The sequence below is a fragment of the Pteronotus mesoamericanus genome, unplaced genomic scaffold, assembly GCF_021234165.1.
Source record: "Pteronotus mesoamericanus isolate MK-2021 breed Mesoamerican mustached bat unplaced genomic scaffold, CSHL_Meso_final contig_78, whole genome shotgun sequence".
In the NCBI taxonomy this organism is placed as follows: Eukaryota; Metazoa; Chordata; class Mammalia; order Chiroptera; family Mormoopidae; genus Pteronotus; species Pteronotus mesoamericanus.
The window spans coordinates 16,360,338-16,381,800 of NW_026555258.1; positions in this window are offsets into that span (position 1 = coordinate 16,360,338).

Here is a 21,463-nt window from a genome sequence, read left to right on the forward strand (position 1 = left end):
TTAGGTCACTCAAGAAAATTGAACACAGATTTCCAGCTAACTAGACCAGCAATACAACAAATCTGACTGATGCCCAGAGACCATGGACTTACTCTCTGGGGTGGGGGTGGGGTGCATGGTTGTTAATCACCAAATCTGGAGAAGTTAACCTAGGTTGTCTTCAAATTTTGGTTTACAACTTTATATGTAGAGTGTTATATGAGTATTTTTCTCTTAAAATATTCAAAGGGGCTTAAATATGGGATTAGCTAATCAGAAGAGGCTGGACCATTGAGGAGGTCCCTCCTGTATATCAATGGGTTCATATCCTATAACCTACGTAATTTTCCTGCATGAGTATGTCAAAGGTGGGTGGGGCATTTCTGCTATTTTAGCTTCTGTTGACTTATCTGTAAAGCAAGAATCCATCAATTTGTTTCCCAGGATCAAATGAATTCATGGGGATGAAACATGTTAACTTTTAAGCATTTTTGTGAAGCCTGAGAGCATGTCAGTGTGACATGGGAGTGACCTTGAGTGCTTCGGACTCTATTATAAATGCTCCCTATTGTGGGAGACCTCACGATGGGTCTGAAGGCAAACGTGGCACTGAAATCACTCTTCCCCTTGTTGCCGGGACTCTACAGAGGCACAGGACTGGGTGTCTGACTGTGATGGGGCTCCTGAGCACAAGAATGGGTGTAGCAGTACTTGATCTATGTTTGTTGAGTTATAATTAAATAAAAATCTCCAGTTTCTCAGTTGGGAGGTTATGGCTCTAAAGCCTTCATCTTCTCAAAACAGTCATCACAGGGCTCAGTGAAAGCACAGAGAAGGGTGTGGTCACCTCCACCTGGTTCAGAAGAGTCTTCACGGAGGAAGTGAGATCTGAAAGAAGGTGGGCGGACAACAGATGGATTCGCAGAAAGGGCATCTCAGATGGAGGAATTACCCTGTTCTTAAAGCAGAAAGGAAAGGTTTCTCAGTAACTATAAAACCAGCTTGGTAAAAGAATGTTTCCTCAACCAACCCCGGGACAATATTTATTGGTAGATCACGAATGTTTTATCTATGACTCTAGACTGGCTCCATAATCAGAATGAACACCCCCACTAAGAAGATAAAGTGTTCTGTCTGCATCTGCATGAGAACACCAAGCAGCCTGGGGTGCGGGGAAGGATTTGCAATGGAAGAGGCCAGGGTAGCCTGCTCATCTTCTCCACTAAAAAGGAGCCCTTGTGCCCAGGGTCTTCAAACCTGCTCGCTGTTCCAGGCATCTGGTGGATTGGGACGTTTATACAAGAAGTTGGAATTTCCTACTATCCTAAAAGACTTGAGGCTTGTAAAATATCCTACCACATATTTATTTTGCTTCTATCATAAGCTTGTTTATTGAAGAATGTATTGTGGTCAAGTTTTCATGGCTGAATTTATTATATACTCCATAATATAGCTTTTACTGCTCAGAAAGACCTAACCAAACATGTCTAGTAGGACTCAAGTCCGAGGCATTATTTCCAGGGTAAATATTTGTGCCCTAGTTTTCAAAATGAAGTGGGAGAATGGTTTTTAAGACCATGTGGTAGTCCCCTAAAAGGAGTAAGGGAAATGCATTCAAAGGCACAGGAGGGAAGAAGGGGCATGCTTACTTACATACTTTGGAAAATAGTTAATTTAGGAGGCAAGTGCTTCCCTGGTTCAATGTCCCTCAAAAGGATGAATTCAAATCAATTCCACAAACATTTACTGAGTACCTACTCATCCTGGAGACACAAATAAAAATTATTTTAGTCTCAGATGTGTTCATTCTAACTGCTCAGCACCTCCATTGTCTATAGATCCTTTAGTTTATTTTGGCTATATTAACTAATTAATTAGCTTAGCTAACTTTAAGCACATAGATATTTTTTCATTTTGAAAATGGGTGCCATTTGATGAAGGATGACCATTAACAAAATGATTTGTGTTTAGCATAAGTGATTTTTTAAATAGCTACCTAAGGACAGTTTTCCATAAATAAACAGGGAGAAAACAAAGGTTCTGTTTTCTATGGTAGAATCCATTATTAAGCCAAGTGTGGAGAGAGGTTATTACCTGCTGGACTCAAGTTTGGCCAGTCATACCCTCGAAAATATTAGAACTTTGTGGATGATCCAGAGGTGCGTTGAAGAGCCTGTGTCCCTCAAGCAAATGCAGGAACCATGATCAAAATGCATGGGGTCACTAGCATTTTGACCCTAGCATGGTTTGGATCTATTTGATGGAATAGAATTGCTTAAGCTACTAAAATTTCTAAATTTTTTAACTAAGTTACAGTAGAATGTAAAAATTCTGATTTCATTGTGATGTACATTTTTCACATCCTAAAAGTGTCTGGTTCAGTTCAATACAGGGCTTGCCAAAGCCCTTGGCTCCATTTCAATCTAAGCTACATCACCCAAGAGGAAATTCCACCTCTGTGCTCTGTCAATAACTCCTCTGGGTCATAGAAGTTCAACTAGGTCACTGTGCACAAGGAATGCCCATTGCCAACATTCTCTTGCAAGGTATTTTCCAAGTCCTCTCCCAGTCATGTTTCCATGATTGTGACATTGGGGATTAATTCTTCAGGACAGAGTGGTTTATAGTCCACACCTTGCAAAACACATGCAGAACTCTCTTGCCCTAAGATTTCTTGCTTTCCTAGGGCCCAGAGTCCTGGAAATGTTTTGCCATTTTAGTGGAGTTTTTTTTTAATGTGCATCACTATCCTGGATATTAACAGCTATTGCATCATATTGGCAGCTGGTCCTAAGGAGAATGCTCTGTCCCACTCCAACAACAATATTTGCAACTTCCCAAGCTCTGAGATACTTTTGCCCCCCTAACCCCTTACATCATCCCATTTTAGGAAGAAAACACCATACCAGCCCAGACATAAGTTACTTGTCCGGGCCAAACAAGGAGTTAATGGCAGATCTAGAGCTACGATACTATCTTCTTGAATCATATTACTAAGCACATCTAATTACCCTCTTCTCTTAGCAAATGGTATTCATTTTAATAACTGGAGGAGAAATTGGAAGATTTTAAAAGTTTTATCAAAGTTTATCAAGGATGATATAAAAGGAAAGAGGAGACTTCTTCCATGTGTCCCTGAAGGAAGGAAATAGGACTAATGAATTACAGTTACAGAGTCCCCATTTCTGGCTTGATAACCAAAGGAATTTTCTACACTAAACCAGAATATTCCCGATATTTTGATTTCTCAGTCCCTGAAGGTATTCAAGCAAAGTGTATCTCAAGGGTTTTGTAGAAGCCATTTCTTCACTGAGGTAGGAGGAGGGATAGAGTCAAATGATATCTGGGGTCTTTTCTAAATCTATATTATGCCATTGTTTAACTTCTGTGTGTTCTTTTTGATCATTAAGAACCTGGGAGGCCTTGCCAAGAGTTCAGTGGCTTCCAGCCTAGAAGTAGATGCCATTTCCCACTTGTTCAGAGAGTATCCAACACCAAGTAACTCTGAGATCTTGGCCAATAGAGAACATCATGGCGTTTTAGAGCTGATGTATTCTGTAGAGTTTATCTGCTGCAAGTTACATCATTTTAAGGATGATGAAACCCAGGATCAGAAAGATGATACAAATATCCCAATGCCAGACAGCAGCTAGTAACAGTGTTGAGACTAGAGTTCATATCTCCTGACAGCAAGCCCAGCAGCCTTTCCATTTCAATCATGAATTAGTTTTTTTTGAACATCAGTCACACAGCAGCACTTACCTAGAGGCGGAGAGCCCAGACAAGAGGGAACATGACAGGCATGTTCCACTCTTGTGGTGCAGGTATTCTGGAGGAAGCAGACAAAGAGTTTCAAGTAAATAAACTAGCTGAACTTAATCAAATGATTTTATTCTTAAAGTCATTAAAATATGTAACTTTCCCCTCTTTTGTTCCAGGGGTGTAGAGATTAAACAAATGTAGGTGTTTGTGTGGTTCTAGTGTTAAGCCCATGTGCTTTTACTGATTTTATGTTTTATGTTAAAACATCATAACCCCAAAGTAAACTGCATATTGTATGTTGTTGTATATGTACTTCACTGGTATGTGGCCCTGTCTTTGGGCACTATTGTGTCAATTCCAATCTCTGTGAATGAAATGTTGTGTGCAGTGATGTATTTAATAGATGTAACTTAATAAATTGGCATGAAAAGCCACAGAATTTTAATAATTGAGTCATTTTTTGTTAATCTTTTCATTTATATTTTTTCCAGGTTAAGATTTCTAGGTAATTTCTTGGGGTTTTAAAAATGCATCTAGTTCTCCACATACTTGACTACAACTGATTTTCACAGATTATAATAAATCTTTTAACAAATTGACTGTGAAACCCTACAGGTTGTGCCACTGGTCAGATGAAAGAAAGAGAATCTACTAAGTTCCTTTTATAAATCAGGAGACTCTGTAGTTAAGTGGCCTAAACTTGTACTTCGCAAAAAGAGAGAGGCCAGAGAAAGCCAAGTTAGTACTTGATGGAGCCAGAACTTGGACCCAAGTCTCTCTGACACTCCACTCAGTGACTCGCACGAAAACAGTAATCAGCAGGATTCAAAGGGTTTCGACCCATCCATCTTTTTCCATCTACCAGAATAGCAGCTCCAGTCACTACTGATGCTCAGCCACTATTAGATTGGAACCCTTATGAAACTGTCATTTCTGTGGGTCAAAATTGGTCACATAGAATACCATTTTTTTCCATCTAGTAGCTGTAGGTAAAATCAGACATAGGTTAAGAGAAAAGAGGATAAGGTTCTCCTCCAAATAATCAGTCTCAAAAATTTCCCTCCCAATAGGAAGCCTGAGAATGTACTGATGTCCTCCTAATGCAATTTTCATATTTAGCTTGTATGCACTCCTAGGAGTGATATGAACAAAACATTCTTTTACACTTTTGAAGAAAAATTAATTATTTGCCCTAAATTTAATAAAGGCCTATTATAGACAAAAGTCACAGTGCCAGTTCTGCAGGTGAAAATGATTCTTCATCTAATCTAGCTCACCAAAAACAACTTTTTCAATCCATTCTCAAAAGGACTCTCTCTATCCCTAGGAACTCTGGAGCAAGGAAACAGAACTAACTAACCATCTCTCCTGATGTTTGTCAAGTTGTCCATAGTGAATATCCAGTGTCCAATCAGCGCCTAGCCAACATTCATTCAGTCAGGATGTCCAGGAGTGGGGTCCTGTTTACGCAAACATGACCCTGATTGGCTGATGCCTAAGGCACACTGGTTGTTAGATATTTTGACGACCATCTCTATTTACATTGCCTACACACACACACACACACACACACATACACACACACACACAATAATAACAACAATCATCATCATCATCCTCAATAATACTAATGCTCCAGGATAGAGTTGTAGAAAACACAGCGGACCTGGTGTCAGTGGACCTGTGTGCCAGGCCCAGACCTGCCAGCTGGCAAATTCTGAGCCCTCGGCCAACCGCCTCACATCTACAGATCTCAGTTTCCTCCTCTGAGAATCAGGAGCAGAGGGGAATGAATTGAGAGGCAAAGCTGCTTCCATTTTCAGTTTAGAAAGAGGTCTCAATAATTCGATACTTGACTTTGAAATGAGCTTCCCTTTTTCAGGTATGTAGGGGGTAGGGTGAGGGGAGAGAAGAGGGTTTCTCCAAGAGAAAGCAAAATTCCCCATGTACCTTATGTTGCAAACCTCTCCAGTTGGCACACAGGGACTTTTCATCTCAACAGTGCGGGAAATAGAAAGGTAACTGGAATCAGGATGTAAACTCCGAGGTTGTTGAGTCCTGTTCCCTTTTGACAGCTCTCTTTCTCTACTGCTCACCGAGCCACTGTGACTTTCACTGAGCTCAGCAGTTCACTCACCATTCCGTGGAAACAGGGGCAGTACTCACTCAAATGATATTTAATAAGCACCCTCAGCATGTTAGGCTCCTGCTGGGTGCTGAGTGACACAGACAAGGCTACTGGGCTCCCCAAGCTTCTGCACTCTTGAGTTGAAATAATGAGGGGGTACAATAAAGAAATTAATAAATAAAAACACATTGTAAAAAGCAATCTCAAAGAAATAAATAGGGTGTAAAAGTAAGAATATCAAGGGGGACTCCTATTTTATATGGGTGATTCAGTGTTTTGATTTCATTAACATTTGGACTTACGACACTACAACACAGTTACCGACTGATAGCAAGTGCGACTCACCCAGTGAGTACTACTCATGACTAGGACTTTCAGAAACAAAGAACAAGATGGCTGAGCACTGGCCAGCTGCCAGCTGTCCCTGAGCCAAATCAAATGAGTCGCACCTTCGACTCCCCTAGCATGTCTGGCGGCAACCACCTCATTACTCCCTAGATCTCCACTCTACACTCTCAGATGGGAAGCATTTGCCCTGCAGCCACTGCATGGGGATCCAGAATCCCTTTTGTCATTCCCTGCTGCTTCTCAGGAATGACACCCAACTAGACTTTGTTTCCCTCTGTGCTAGGGAGCTCTCTATTTTTGCCCTTTCACTAGGAAACACAGTCTGACACCATAGAAAAATTACTGGCCTGTATCCCTTCTAAGAGTTCCATGAGGAGGAGAATAGGGCCTGGAGGACAATGCCCATTTTACAGAGAAGTTAACTGAGGCTCAGAGAGAAAACCATCATGCCTAAGGATTCATATGAATAACAAGAGCCATGTCTGATCAATCCCAGTACTATGTTCTCAGACCCATGATGCCTCCGTCGAGGGTATAGTCCATGGGCAAAAGGATCAGAGATGTCCCACTGGGAATCTACACAGCAAAAGTAAATTCCAAGTGTTTGTGGATTTGATACAGGCAGGAGCAGAGAAGTAAGGCCCAAAGGCATTGGGACCTTCTCATGTCTTTAGAACACTTTCCCTGTTCATATATTCATGAGCACCAGCACTTCAGAGGCATCTCCATCTTCTACCAAGTGTCCAAAGGCAGAACCCGAGGCTCTCTTAAACTGGTCTTTCTCCATTACCCTCAACATCAAATCACTCACTAAGGCTGACCTCTTCTTTTTTATTACTACAGCTCCCTCAATGGGCTCCCTGCCCCAAGTAAAGCCCACTCCAGCTCATCCACTGCTCAGCAGTCTGTCTTATATAACAAGCTAGGTGCAATGTAGGGTGGGAAAAAGTAGGTTTACAGTTGTGAGTATGCAAAACACAGAGTTTATTCTTGCATCATTATTAATTATTGTATTATTTTCCATATGAACAACTATAAACTTACTTCTGCTACACCCTGTAGTTCTTCTTTAAAATGTTCTAGTAGCTTCCTATCCCCTTCAAGGGCTACTCCAAGCTCCTAACCTTGGCATCCAAAGCCCTTCTTGATTCAGCCCCTTTCAGTCCCTCTGCATCAACAGGTGTCTCCTCCCCTTTGTTATAGTCAGGGATATGCTGATTTATTTGAAAGCAAACAGCTCTCAAATAAACTTCTGATTTATACTATTTGCTAGTATCTGTGGTGTAAATACTTCCACCATTACCAATTTCAAGCAGCCAATGAATGTGTTGCCACTGAATGGGGAGTTGGGAGGAAGTATCGAGTAGCATATCACAGACAAAATAGAAACAAATAATCTCAAGAGAATAGATGAAAGTAAAATGTAGTGATGATTAGAAAGTGCTAGATTTTGAGGATTTATTACCTTTCTTTTAGTAGAATTTATGAAAATTAAATTTATATAATTTAATGTTTAATCATGGCCATGTTTCATGATTGGCTCACAAAATTCCTGAAAAGTTAACATTCAGCTCCTGAGAGTTGGTATATACTGGCCTCTGCACCACTGGCCAGGGCACTGCTTTTTCCCATTCTTTGGCTGACTTCTCACTCTAGGGAGAACACCTTTCATCCACCTACTTCATGGTGAACTCCTATTTGTCTGTCAAGACTTGGTGCAATTGCCACTTCCTCTGTGGCGCCTTCCCTGAATGACCCATCCAGGGACTCCCACAGACACCACCCCCCAACCCCACTCCCACCCCCACCTCAGGTTCATTGTCTGCAGGTCTGTCTTCCCTTTCTTGGATGATGCCATATTCATTCTTGGGAGCTAGAATCAAGTAGATGCTAATACATGTTTGTGGAGCAAACTATTAAACATAATTCCAAACATAGAGTCCCTTCCTGTTAGCATCTGTCTCCCAAATTTCAAATGAAGAGTATGTTTGTTAATAATTTCTGATAGGAAATTAATTATTATAGGATTTATTCAATCCTACCTATCCCCAAGGATCCTGACCACAGCTAAAACAGGCTTTATGTAGGGATTGGAAGCAGGTTGATGAAAGTGAAAGAGGAAGGTTCTAACCAAAATCTGCAAAATAAGTTTATAGCATTCATGTTTTTGTAGAAATATAAGTTCAGATGTCACCCCCATCCCTGCTGCAAACCAACTGTCCCTAGCAAGAAGAAAGGAAAGTCAGAACGTAGGAAGAAGCCTGACCAACCAAACAGCTAATCCCAGAGCTTGTTTTGGGATTGATCCAGAACTAACTGGAAGAGAGAACCAATCCCCTGCCACAAACCAGACTCGGGCAGCCACTTTCCATTTACTCAGTTTTTATTCAATTCTCACAATGATCTTATCGATCAGGATCTGTTATCTCCATTTCACAGCTGCATAAACTGAGGCTTAAAGAGGTGCTGTGACCCTTCCAAGTCCCAAAGGTCACAAGCTGGGGAGCCAAGATTTGAACTAAGGTTTGGCTGATTGTAAAAACCATGCTTTTCTGCAGTTTTTTATGAGTCAATCATACATGAACAAAGCAGTCTCTTTCTTAAGTGCTCTTTACCGCTGTAAATAAAACATACTACTCCTTTCTCCTCTGGGAAAAAAAAGAAGAAGAAGAAGGAAAGAAGGCAGGCAGGAAGACAGAAAGAAAGGAAGGGAAGGGAAGGGGAGGGGAGGGGAGGGGAATATTTACCCTTGTTAACTCATTTAACATGACCTAAAAAATAGGTATGTGAAGAAACAGAGGCTTAGAGAGCTTTAAAAAACGACCATTGATGCAATAGAATTCAACTTTTAGAGACCTTCTTCCTTCCATGGTTCAGATTTCTGATCTGACACAATCTTCTAACCCCACTTCCCCCTGCAGCCACTCCTAGGAAATGGCTTAAACAGAAAACAGTATCTCAGCATCAACTTGAAAGAATGTAAATCAATAAACAGTTGCTCTAGCAGGACGAGGCTAATCATCAGGATTATTCAAAAAGACAAGAAAGCAGCCCCTGATTGCATCAGACAGATGCGCTAAGCAATGTTCTGTGGCTTTGGTAAATGAAGAAGGAAGCTAAGAAGAGAGTACTGAAAAATGCTGGTCATTTCCCTGTGCTTCCCCCCTAGTCCCCCAAAGTGAATCCCAAAAGGTTAAATGTGGTTTCATCACAAGTGTGGGTGTCACTTTCATATAGGAGGGAAAAAGAAGTCATTGATTGGAGAACATAAACCTTTCCTCAAAGGTATGCTGAGTGAACTCTGTGTCCCCATTCAGGACCAGAGACAGAAGAAAACGAAGCCCATGAATTACAGTGTACAAAGGCCCAGACCAAGAGACCACAGACATAGGCTCCATGTATTGCTCTACCATGTGCCCTCAGTCAGGTCACAGGACAAAGTTACTGTGCACTCAATCAATTAACAGCAGCATCTAGTTCTAAGCACTACTCTAAGCTCTGAGAAAACAAAGATAAAGGAGACATTGGGGCTTCCACTTCCAGCTGTGCAGAGTCATGGCTAAAGGACTTCCTGTCCTAACAGCTATAAAACTGGACAAAATATATAAAGCAAGTGCTCTGAGGCACGGGACAACAGACGAAATAGGGCTGTAGGGCTGTGATCTTTGAGAGAAGAGAAATATATTACAGGCCCTCCACATTTACCTCACAATAATCTTAGCTTTCTGTCTATGCAGTTTCCAAACAGCGGTCCAGAAAAATGGAGCCCAAAGGGAAAGCAACAATCTTACGAAGTAGAAGAGATGTATATCAGGTTTGGGGACTTCTGAGGCCACAAGAATTTGTAGGGAAGAATACAGGAATGGAGGGTCCTGTGCAGAGAAGCTGAAGAAATCTTCATGAAAGCCCCTTCAGTTGAATGTTAAACTGTGCAAACTCAGTAGCATCACAGAAAACAGGGGGCCTAAGAGCTGAATGGAGATTACAGAGGTCACACACGACTTGGAAAAGATGGAATTCTGACCAGCCAAAGTAGACACAGATGACTGTAAGCCCAGGCACTCAGTGGAGACCCTAACTGAGGAGTCCAACCTGTGGCCCGTGGGCCACACGCAGCCCAGGATGGCTGTGAATGTGGCCCAACGCAAACTTGTAAATTTACTTAAAACATTGTGAGATATTTTTTCATGATTGCGTGTCACAATGTATTTAATATATGGCCCAAGACAACTCTTCTTCTTCCAGTGTGGCCCAGAGACACCAAAAGGTTGGACACCCCTGCTAGAAAGACCATGTTAAGGAATAGGGTAAACATTGGTAGACATTAATCTCACCCTAACAAGCCCCTAGAACTCTGTTTCCCATATTCACAATTGTAAACTTACTTTTGTTGCTCCCCCCCCCTCCCCGCCCCTGCCACCGCCTCCGCGCCCGGCAATATCATTAACAACATATGCAGGGGCTGTGCTCTCAAGAAGCTTAAGTACTAGTACTAGTTAAGTACTAGTAGGGTGTTGTTGGGAACTGTCCCACCTGGTTTCAGGGACTGTAGCCTTGCCCACAGGTGAGAGGGCCCCAAGGCTAGAGCTAAGCAAGGAGGCCTTGGGAAAATAGGCCACTGAGGAGACAAAACCTGTCTCCCTGGCAGGGACACAGCCTCTGCCTCCCTTACATCACCCTGCTTGGCCCTGGAGGATGGCTGGTTAGTCAATGATGGGTAAGACCCCTCGATGGCAGGGGCAACCTAGGACAGCACAGTGACATAGGGGCCATGAGGGAAGGACTTAGGGACACAGAGAAAGGGCAAAAGACCCTCACCCCTCGGCTGTGATATGGCCAGAGCCCTCATTCTATCTGAAAGAAGTCTCCTTATCTCCTGGCTGCTCTGTTTCACCTGCCTGGCTCAGGCTTGAAACAATACTAGAGGCAGGTACAGCTCTAAACTGGATCAGGCAGTTCTGGGGGAAAATCAGGCCTAGAAGTAAATTACTCTCCTTGAAGCATGCTTTGTTTTTCCTAAATCTATGATAACCGGCTCATGCTGGGAAGGAAATTTACATTACTCAGACCCTGACCCTAAACCATCTGGCACTCTTGTTTACTCTTCTCTCTTCTTGGACCCATATAAACCGGTGTGTTCCTGCCCTCTGTCTTCCTCAAACATCACCCATTCTCTGTAAACATTAACATGCTGATGTAATGAGATTACCTGTACATTCCTACTACCTAGCCCCCGCTGATAACACTTTCAATAAAAGCCATTGTGCAGAGGGGCTCAGGGCATTCTCCACTAGAGGGAATCACCACTCCCTTTCCCTGGCAGACTGAGAAGTGTCTGGAACAACTCAGTTTATTTCCCCATCCTGGGGACCCAGAGCAGCTCTTTGGGACAGAGTCTCCTCCCCCTCAGGGTGTGGATGGGGACTTTTTTAAAAACATGATTTTGGGTAGTGCACATGCTATATATGAACAAGAGGAGCAATGGAGAGGATGGGGAGGTGGGGACAGAGATCTTAAACAGGGAGATGACAATAATGATTCTGAAATAAACTTTAAAAATATATTAAGGGGAATGCATATTGACTACAAAGATTTTAATTGCACTGTCAGAAGTCATCCAACATCCCTAAATGAAGTAGTTGAGCATGTAGGGCCCAGTATTAATCCCTCAGATGGATTGGGGCTCTTCCTGATTCTACAGCTAGCAGACCACTAGTTGAAGAATTTTAGAATCTGGAAACTCAGAATCTGGATTTCTAAACAAGTTGGTGTGGATTCCTCAGAGTCTGACTGTCTTAGTATTCAGGTACCAGTAGAGACTTCAGGAGCTACCACAGGCCTCTGACCACAATTCTCAGCAGCAGGTCTTTCTTGGGACAAAGGCTCTAACAACTCATCAGTTAATGCAGCTCCGCCACCGCAATGTGCAGTGGCTCCAGTTCAGCAGACACACATCGGAACTCTTCTAAGCCCAAACGAAAGGACTACCTTCCATTGCCACAAGCACCTGAAACGAGTCTACCGTTATCTCAGAAGGCCCACTGAGACCATCCCTCTCATCCATGTTTTTATCAGTAATTTTTCAAAGTAGTTCAATTCATTGACTTCCCCCACTTAGTGGAGCTATCCCTGATCACTCTACATATAGTACTGAATCTCTTCTGTTTCCTTCACAGCACCTTGCATAGTTTATTTTTATGTGTTTACAAGGCAAAACATCTGCCTTTTCCCTGCTGAATCCCAGCACTTAGCATAGTGCCCTGAATACAGTGGGTACATAATAAAAATGTGTTGAATGAGGAAATACTCAACTGGAAAAATAGCTTACTAAAAGGAAGAAATTTAGATTATATATATATATCTTTAAATATGTGCATTGAGTAGCTTCATAGTTTTTATTTCTAGTGAGTCTCTAAGACCATAAATTTTAACTTGAAATCAAAGCACAAAAATATAAACATTCTACAAAGGATGTCAGTTCTATTCCTGAGATATACATACTAAAACTAAGAAACAGAAAAATATTGTCGCTTAAACTTCAACACACATACACAAAATAAGTCTTTAAAAAACAGAATATATTTATACTTTCTCCTTCTTAATAGAGTTCCTTGTATGCTGAATTCTAAGCACACATTAATTTTATTTTGGTAACCTTAAGAATTTTAATTTTCACCTAACTGAATAACTATAGTTGAGTAGTAGTTACGAAAAAATAGTTAAACTGAGGGCAGAGGAGTCTAATGTTTTGGAATGAAAGTAAACCTTAACTTGAACAAAGGGGTGAAGATGCAGAGAACTGAGAGGGTATAACAGAGAAGGAGCCCCAGGAAAGAGGAACTCCAGATTTTCATGACCTTTGTAACAGTTTGACTAGAGGAGCAAAACATAGCACACGCAAACACATTCACACACATGGGTGCCTCTTGAGCTGTCATTATCACATAAACAAATTTACAAGCATCACCTGGGAACTGAAGGCGTAAGATTGGAAAGGTTTTTCATAAGCAATCTGAATGCTAACTGGAAAATAATAGCACTGGATATTTTGACGGGCAAGAAAGAATATATTACATAATGCCTGTTGGTACTTCTAATTTTCTTAAAACATTATTAATAATGTCTTTATTTGGCATACTACTTTTGTTCTTTTATGTTTGTGAACATGAAAGCACTTGAAAGGGAATCATGAAAGCTAAATAAACCACTTAAAATATATAAAAGCTAAGAGAATTCATCAACAGTAGACCTGCACTGAAAGAAATCTTAAAGGAATTTCTTTAGGTTTAAGAGAAATGGCACCACAGCAAAGATCTACACAAATGAATGTAAACACCAGGAATGGCAAATATAAGAGGGCCAGAAAAGAAATCTTACCTAATTTGTTAATCATTTAAAAGAAAATTGACTTTTTAAAGTAGAGGTTGGCAGGCTACCACCAGCAGACCAAATCTGGCTTGACGCCAATATTTGTATAGTCCACAAAGTAAAAACGGCTTTCACAGTTTTTACTGCTGAATGATTGAAAATCAATCAAAAGGGAAATAACATAATAATATAATAAGAATTGTCCACAACATGTGGGAAACTATATGAAATTTAAATTTTGGTGGCCATAAAACTTATTTATTAGGACACATGCTCATTTGCCTCAGTAGCACCTAGGGCTGCAATTTTGCACAGTAATAGCAGAGTTGAGTGGCCGCAACAGAAGCCATAAATGCCACGGCCGTGGCATCTACAGATCATGATGATAGTTATAACTGAACAGAATTTTGAGTCTCAGATTTTTTTTATTATCACCAGTACAAATCCGTAATGTTAAAACAAAGGAAAAGTGCACTTTTTCACAAAAGAGAAAATGTCTCACATTAAGGTAAAGCGGTGCATGAATTATTTTGTTGTCAAGTAGATGGCAATGCAGAGCATTTATTATGCAATGGCACTATAGCTGTGCTAAAAGGATGCAATATATGTCAACATTACCAGAGTAAGCATTTCTCACAAAGTGTCAGTTTCATGGGATAGCAGTGGCCAGAAAATCTAGAAATTGAAAAGAAAATATCTCCTCACAGCATAGTTTCTTCACAAAAGTATGTAAATATCAGAAATGAAGCAGGAATCAAAATAAGTTTCCAAGTGGCTCATTTGTTAGCCCATGAAGGAAAATCATTTACCAATGGTGAGTTAATTAAATCATGTTTGCAACAGCTAAAGAAATGTGTCCAGCACAGAAAATATACTTGCTTGAGGCTATTTACCTTTTGGCAAGAACAGTTGCTTAAAAAGTTGATGACATCAGTAGTCAATTTAAAAACAAGGCAAATGATTTTTTTTGGGGGGGGGGGAGCTATTGATGAGTTGACAGATGTTACCAACACTGCTCAGCTCTTTATTCAAGAAGTCACTGCCAAATTTGAAATGACTGAACAGTTGGCCTCCATGAATAGACTTTGTGGAACAACCTGTTAGAATATTATCAAAGAGGCTGAGAAAACACTAGTTTAGTATAATTTGGAGTGGAATCTGTGATGTGTTACAACTGATGGTAAAAAATGTACATGGAGCAGAACTCTTAGTTGGACAAATCTACAAAATTTATGAAAACGTAATGTGTTTGAGGCCAGTGGTTTAGTCATTAAATTATTCATAGTAGGTAGCTTCAGGAAATATTTAAATCTATCATATGTTATTAAATTAATACCATGAATGGTGAAATTCATTCACTCCTATGGGAGAGAAGTTTTATGTCAGTCCATGAACTTTTGTCAGAAATAAAAGTAAATATCTTGAGTTGCCCTATCATATAGCAGTTTGATGGTTCAGCAGTGGTAAACATATATTGCAAATAAGCTCTTCGATGAAAATGAAATTTTTCTAAGAACTTGCCAGTATTATCAAGCACTAAACGGCTTTAAAAATTAGCTTTTGTTGCAGACTCAATCTGAATTTACAAGGCAACACAGCCTGTCTTTGTGAAATGTACACTGCAGTAAAGTCATTTGACTACAATTAACGTTGTCTGAATCACCAATAACATCAAGCTGCTTTATTCACTAACCATGCTGTCAGAAGTTAAAACAAGAAGCAAAATCTCCATTTCCACACAAATTTGCAGCATATGTGTTTTCTTAGCTCAAACTCCAGTTTCCAGAAGTGTTTTCCAAACCTCAATGTAAGTGCAAAGGAAATGTCCATATTTCAAAATCCATTCAGCTGGGTGGCTGAGGAGCTCCCGCTTCATTTTCAGTTGTAAATGGTTTGTCTGCATTGTAACAATATGTTAAAAGGAAAATACCAAGAGAAGAATCTAACAGATTTTTAAAATACCTTCTGAGTGGTGAATATGGTCAGTTACAGACATATATGTTCATGGTTTGGAATCAAGATTTCAAGTACCTATTCATGTGGGGTGGGTATCTTTTTTTTCAAAACCAAAATACAATCTCATTACAGATTACCATTCACAGGTGAACACTTGCAAATGAATTTTATGACAGGGAAAACTAACTCTGAACTCCGTTGAAGCAAAATGCTATCCCTTGAGAAAAGAATTCTATTCTTCTCAACAGTAGATCTATATTATAAATACATATATACACAGTATTTTGAATTTTGTAAATAAAAAATTGTGGAAATTTGTTTTCTCTCTTGTTATATATGATACAAAATACCTGATTCTGCCTCTTGGACAACAAAGTATAAAATATTTATTGACCTGTTTTTTTACCAAAAAGTTTGCCAACTCCTGCTCTATACTGAAAAGTGCTCAACAGTTTGAGAACTTGAAGACCTTATAAAATGGAGAAATTGACCACTTTTTGTATCAAAAAGCTAGGTATTGTTAGGATGTCATTTCTCCCTGTTCATTGATTGATAAATCCAATATAATTCCAATCAAAATATCATTCTTTTTAATAGAAATTGATAGGTTAAGCCTAATGAATGAGGAATTACAAGGGATTTAGAGTATCCAACACAATCTCGTGAAATAACATAGATGGAGGATTTATTCTGCCTGATTTCAAGACTTGTGATAAATCTACGCTAATCAAAACACTGACACAAGAAGAGATAAATATATCCATGAAATAGAATTTTAAAATATTCCCACATTTATAGTTTCTATTGATTTTTTATAAAGGGACAAATAATTCAAAGGGAAAAGGAAGGTCTTTTCTATAAATGATGTAGCAACAGCTAGATATGTATATGAAAAATAATAATTCACTTCCCGCATCAAAAAATTGTTTAAGGTGAATCATAGGTCTAAAAAAAAAAAAACTAAAAGTACAAAGGTATATCTTCCCAACCTTGGGCAGGCAAAAATTTTAGACAGGACACAGAAACACTAACCATGAAAGAAAAAATAATGTTACACTTCAGAATATATAAAGAACTCATACAATTCAATAAAAATGTCAGGCCTTGGCCAGGTGGCTCAGTTGGTTGGAGAGTTGTCCTATACATTGAAAAAAAGACTATGGGTTCAACCCTGGCTGGTGTGGCTCAGTGGATTGAGTGCCAGACTGCAAACCAAAGGGTCACCAGTTCGATTCCCAGTCAGGGCACATGCTTGGGTTACAGTCCAGCTTCCCAGTAGGGGGTGTGCGAGAGGCAACCACACACTGATACTTTTCTCCCTCTCTTTCCTCCTCCTTTGCCCTCTAAAAATAAATAAATAAAATCTTTAAAAAAGAAAAAAGAAAAAAAGGACTATGGGTTCAATTTCTGATTAGGGCATATACCTAGGTTGCAGATTCAATTCCCAGTCAGGGCAAGTATGGGAGGTAAATGATCAATGTTTTTCTCACACATCAATGTTCCCTTTCTCCTCTCTCCTCTCTCTCTCCCCCCACTCTGCCCAATCATTCCTCTCTGTCTAAAATCAATAAAAACATATCCTTGGGTGAGGACTTAAAAAATAATGTCAGACAACCCAATACAAATGTAGGCCAAGACCCGAACATATGTGTCACTAAGGCTGACCAATAAAGATGTGAAAATGTGGTTAAGAGCATTAGTTATTAAAATTATACAAATAAAAGCATAATGGGAAACTACAGCACATTAACTAGAATAGTAAATATTAAAAACATTGACAACATCCAGTGCTGTCAAAGATATGAACTAATTGTAAACCCTCACACATCAGGGGAGGGAGTGGAAATGGTACAACTACATGAGAGGCTTGATGGCATTTTCTTTTGTAGTTACCTCATATACCTACCTGCACATGACCCAGTAATTTCACTCTTAGGTATTTTCAAGAGCAATTAAAATATATATTCCAAAAAAATGTATTGAAAAGATAGTCATAATAGCCAAAAACTGGAAACCAAAATGTCCATCAACAAGAGAATGGATAAACAAACTGGAGTGTATGCATACAGTAGGATACTACTCAGCATGCGACCATGTGCATGAATCCTAAAAACATTATGTCAAATGAAAAAGCAAGACAGAAAAGAGTCCATACTGCAGAATTCCATTCATATGAAGTTGTAGAGCAGGCCTAACTAATCTGCAGAGATAGAAATCAGAAAAATGGTTTCCTGTAGGAAGGAGAGGGCCATGAATTGATTAAAAAGAGATAATAAGGAACTTTCTGGAATGAGATAAATATTCTATATCCTAAGAGGGATGTGGGTTACATAGCTTTATACATTTGATATGTCAAAATTCATGAAACTGTACACATAAGAATCGTGCATTTTGCTGTATGTAAATTACACTTGAATTGGAAAAAAAAAAAGACCTTGACATCGTCTTAAAAGGTTCACACTCTATACTGCAAATTATTTCAGGGTATGAATGGAATCCTTCCCTGTCATTTTTCCATTCCATCTGTTTTGACTACAATCTCATTTCTCTATACTAGTTGAGGCTCCATCCTGAAATCACCTTCTAATCAGATACTCAGTCCACAGTCTGATCTCCCCAATGAGTCCCTGAACCACACTCAGTGATTGGTCAGAAACAGAAATATTCCAGTTTCACTCTCCATTGCCCTTAAGACAAATTCCATCTCCTCCCAGGCATGGTCCTCTGTGATCTAGTTTATGCAATACCTGTGCTTCACCTCCCACCACTCTCCCCTGACAATCTCTCTCAGAGTCCACTCGAGTTACTTATCTCTCATTCTGCACATTGCTTCTTCTGTTTTTCATGTTTTAGTGGTCTCCAGCCAGTCCATAGATCAATGTGAGCTGAATTTCAGAACCATTCTCAGTACTTGATTTCAAACACCATTCCAAAACCAAGGTCCCCAGAAACTGTGGGTCCTTAAGGATTTTTCTGTAAAGTTTTTCTTTTTCTAGTCCATTTAAAAAGCAGAGAAGTGAGCATCTTTCCAAATGAAGCCCCACTGTGATTGTAAATCTTTAAAAAATGTTCAACAAGGAAAAATCCTTGGGAGGTCATGTTCACCATGGTCAAGTGTTTACAGTCTAGGGGGTCTGGCATTAAACTGCTGGGGTTCTGCTCTCCACTCTACTCCTACCTGTTGAGTTACCGTGGGCAAGCAACTCAGGGCCTCTTAGTTCCAGGAGGTGCATGACATAGGACTCAGAGCCACACCCCTTCATTAGCAAAACGAGGATGAGAATAGTTATGCTTCTTCATTCACATACCATGAGCGTTAAATGAGACCTCATGTATAAACTGCTTAGCACCCTCTCTACTTTCTCTGGGAAAGTTATCTATCACTGTTACCTTTATGTCAGAATTCTATTTCCATGAGCTGAACACTAGCTATTGTTTTCATGCCCTTCTCATTTGTACAAAATATGCAAGAAGGAAAGTCAAAATTCTCTTGGGGGATATATAAGCTCACAAATGGTTCGAGTAAGCCTTTATAGGCAAGCCTGCATATTATTTTTCTTTTCTGCTAATGTGAGCACATTTCTATCTTACGTAGCCTGCCATGTGGAGTTGAGACCATCAAAGCAAATTAATTTAAATGTTAGTACAAGGGTGAAACAAGAATTCTGGAGAGAGTGAGATAAGCTGCCAGGTACTTCTCCAGCCACAAATACTAGTTTTATGAAATGTGTTAACCCTTCAGCTTCTGTAACAAAGTAGTTCCTCAGAAAAGGTGTTCATGATTGTTTTATTGTGTTGGCTCCCAGCCCTCCCCCTAGTTCCCCTTCCAACTTCAGACACAAAACACAAACACACAGAGACTGAGGATACCCATTTTGCTCTTCCTCACAAGGGACAATCCACAACCCAGGGGCCTCACTGCCCAATACATTTGCAGAGGGAGCACAAAGATGCCCTCTGCCAGTATTACTGCTTTTGCTCTTGCTCTGGGGGTTCATAAGGATACTTTGGGGTAGTGCCAATCAAGTGGAAGAAATATACTATTTTGGATTTAAGGATCTTTGTCCTCACTCACATCAATTCTGATATAATAGAGCCAAGAGCTGGAATGGAAGTGCACCATCCTTCTTCCCACAGAGCTCTTTGTACAGCATTCCCAGAACGTCTGATCACTCTGACCCACTTGGAGCTCCCTCAAAAGCTCTTCTACAACTCAGTGCCTTTGAGTGGGATGCTCCAAAGGTCTGGAAAGCCTTTTTCCATCTTCAACCCCAGTCTTCCCGCAGTCTCCTCGCGCTCACTCCTACTTATCGTTTGGGACTCAAATGAAATGGCCACTCTTCCAGGTAAGGTTTCCCTGATTCCACTTGCAGCACTTACCCACTCTGCTATGTCATTTGGAGTGGCCTCTTTCAGTGGACCATAAGCTGTGAGGGCAGGGACTGTGCCTGCTTCATCTCTGTCCCAGTGTATGTCACATGGCAGGAACCCACTGCACATTCTGGAGTGCATCTTGCTATTCATAGAGATAAACAGAAGTTACTGATGCATGGCCACTTTCTGGCAAATTTCTGATGTCTTTTGTTGGACTGAAAAACATGAAACTCTCAGGACTACAAACACTAGCAGTGTTGTCCAAAGACATTCCTTTGGGTTAAATCTTAAATAATTAAACCCATTTTTTATGCCTACTACCTAAAATGCATTTAATAAATAGCTGTCTAATGATTACATAAATGAATTAAGTGAACAACACTGCCAGGGAGTGAAGAACACTAAAGAAACCCTGACCTATAGAAATTAGGAATTCGGGGTTCTGGTTTCCTCTGGGTCATGGATTCACTGTTTGAACCTGAGCAAGTCTCATCCCCTGCCTATCTTAGCCATCCTTTCTGCACAATTAAAGGGCCCAACTAGAATGCTGACTCTCAAATTGACTTCCATGGAGCCTAGCTGGCCACAGAGCACTTTCTTAGCCTATGTGGAGCAGAATACACTGCAGTAACTGGACATGGAGTGCCCTGCCACTGCCTCAGTTGGGACACCTAACTTTGACTTGCTTTATATTTTGACATTCCAATATTTGATGCAGACTATGGTTATACTCCTGCAGGGGGTGAGGGCAGTGAGGAATACTCTGAAAATAACTGCATTAGATTCTTCTATTCAGTAAACGTTTACTGAGACAGCACTGCTCCAGGCACTGGGGTGACGAGCAGGACAAAATCCCAGCCCTCATAAAGTTTTTGTTCTTGGATAGGAAGATATACAATCAAGAAATGACCAAAATAATTTTCAGATAATGATAAGCCCATGAAATAAAAGGAAAAAATTAAAATAATGTGATAGAGGTAATGGTTAATTTATCATTACTCAATCACCTTCAGTGAGGATATCATTTGGATTGGATGGTTAGGAAAGATCTTTTGGAGAAGGTGACATTTGAGCTGGGACCCAAATGAAGGGAAGCCAGCCATGTAAAGATCTGGGGAAAGAGCCTTCCAAGCACAGGGAACAAAAGATGCAAATGTTCCAAGGGACGAATAGGCTTAACATCTCCCAGGAACAGTGAGGACAGTGTAGTTGAACCTGGAGCCGGAGGACGGAAGAGTGGAGAAGGAGGAAGAAATAGGCAGGGGCCTCACAGGCCATGGCAAGGAGTTTGGAGCAGATGAGCCTGATGGGCCAGATCTTTGAAAGACTTTAATGGAGTAAGAAGCCCAGCCTGGCAGAATAGGTGAGAATTTTCCATGTCAACTAGAATAAAACTGAAGCTCTAAAAGGGGCAAAACTTAAAAATCAAGGGAAGCATCTTTGACAAATAGTTTTAAAACATTTGTTTATTTAGCTCATGGGAGATGATTCTCACAGTTAGCAATGATAGTTTTAAGAACCAAGGAGAAGGTGCTCTTTACCTGGGGC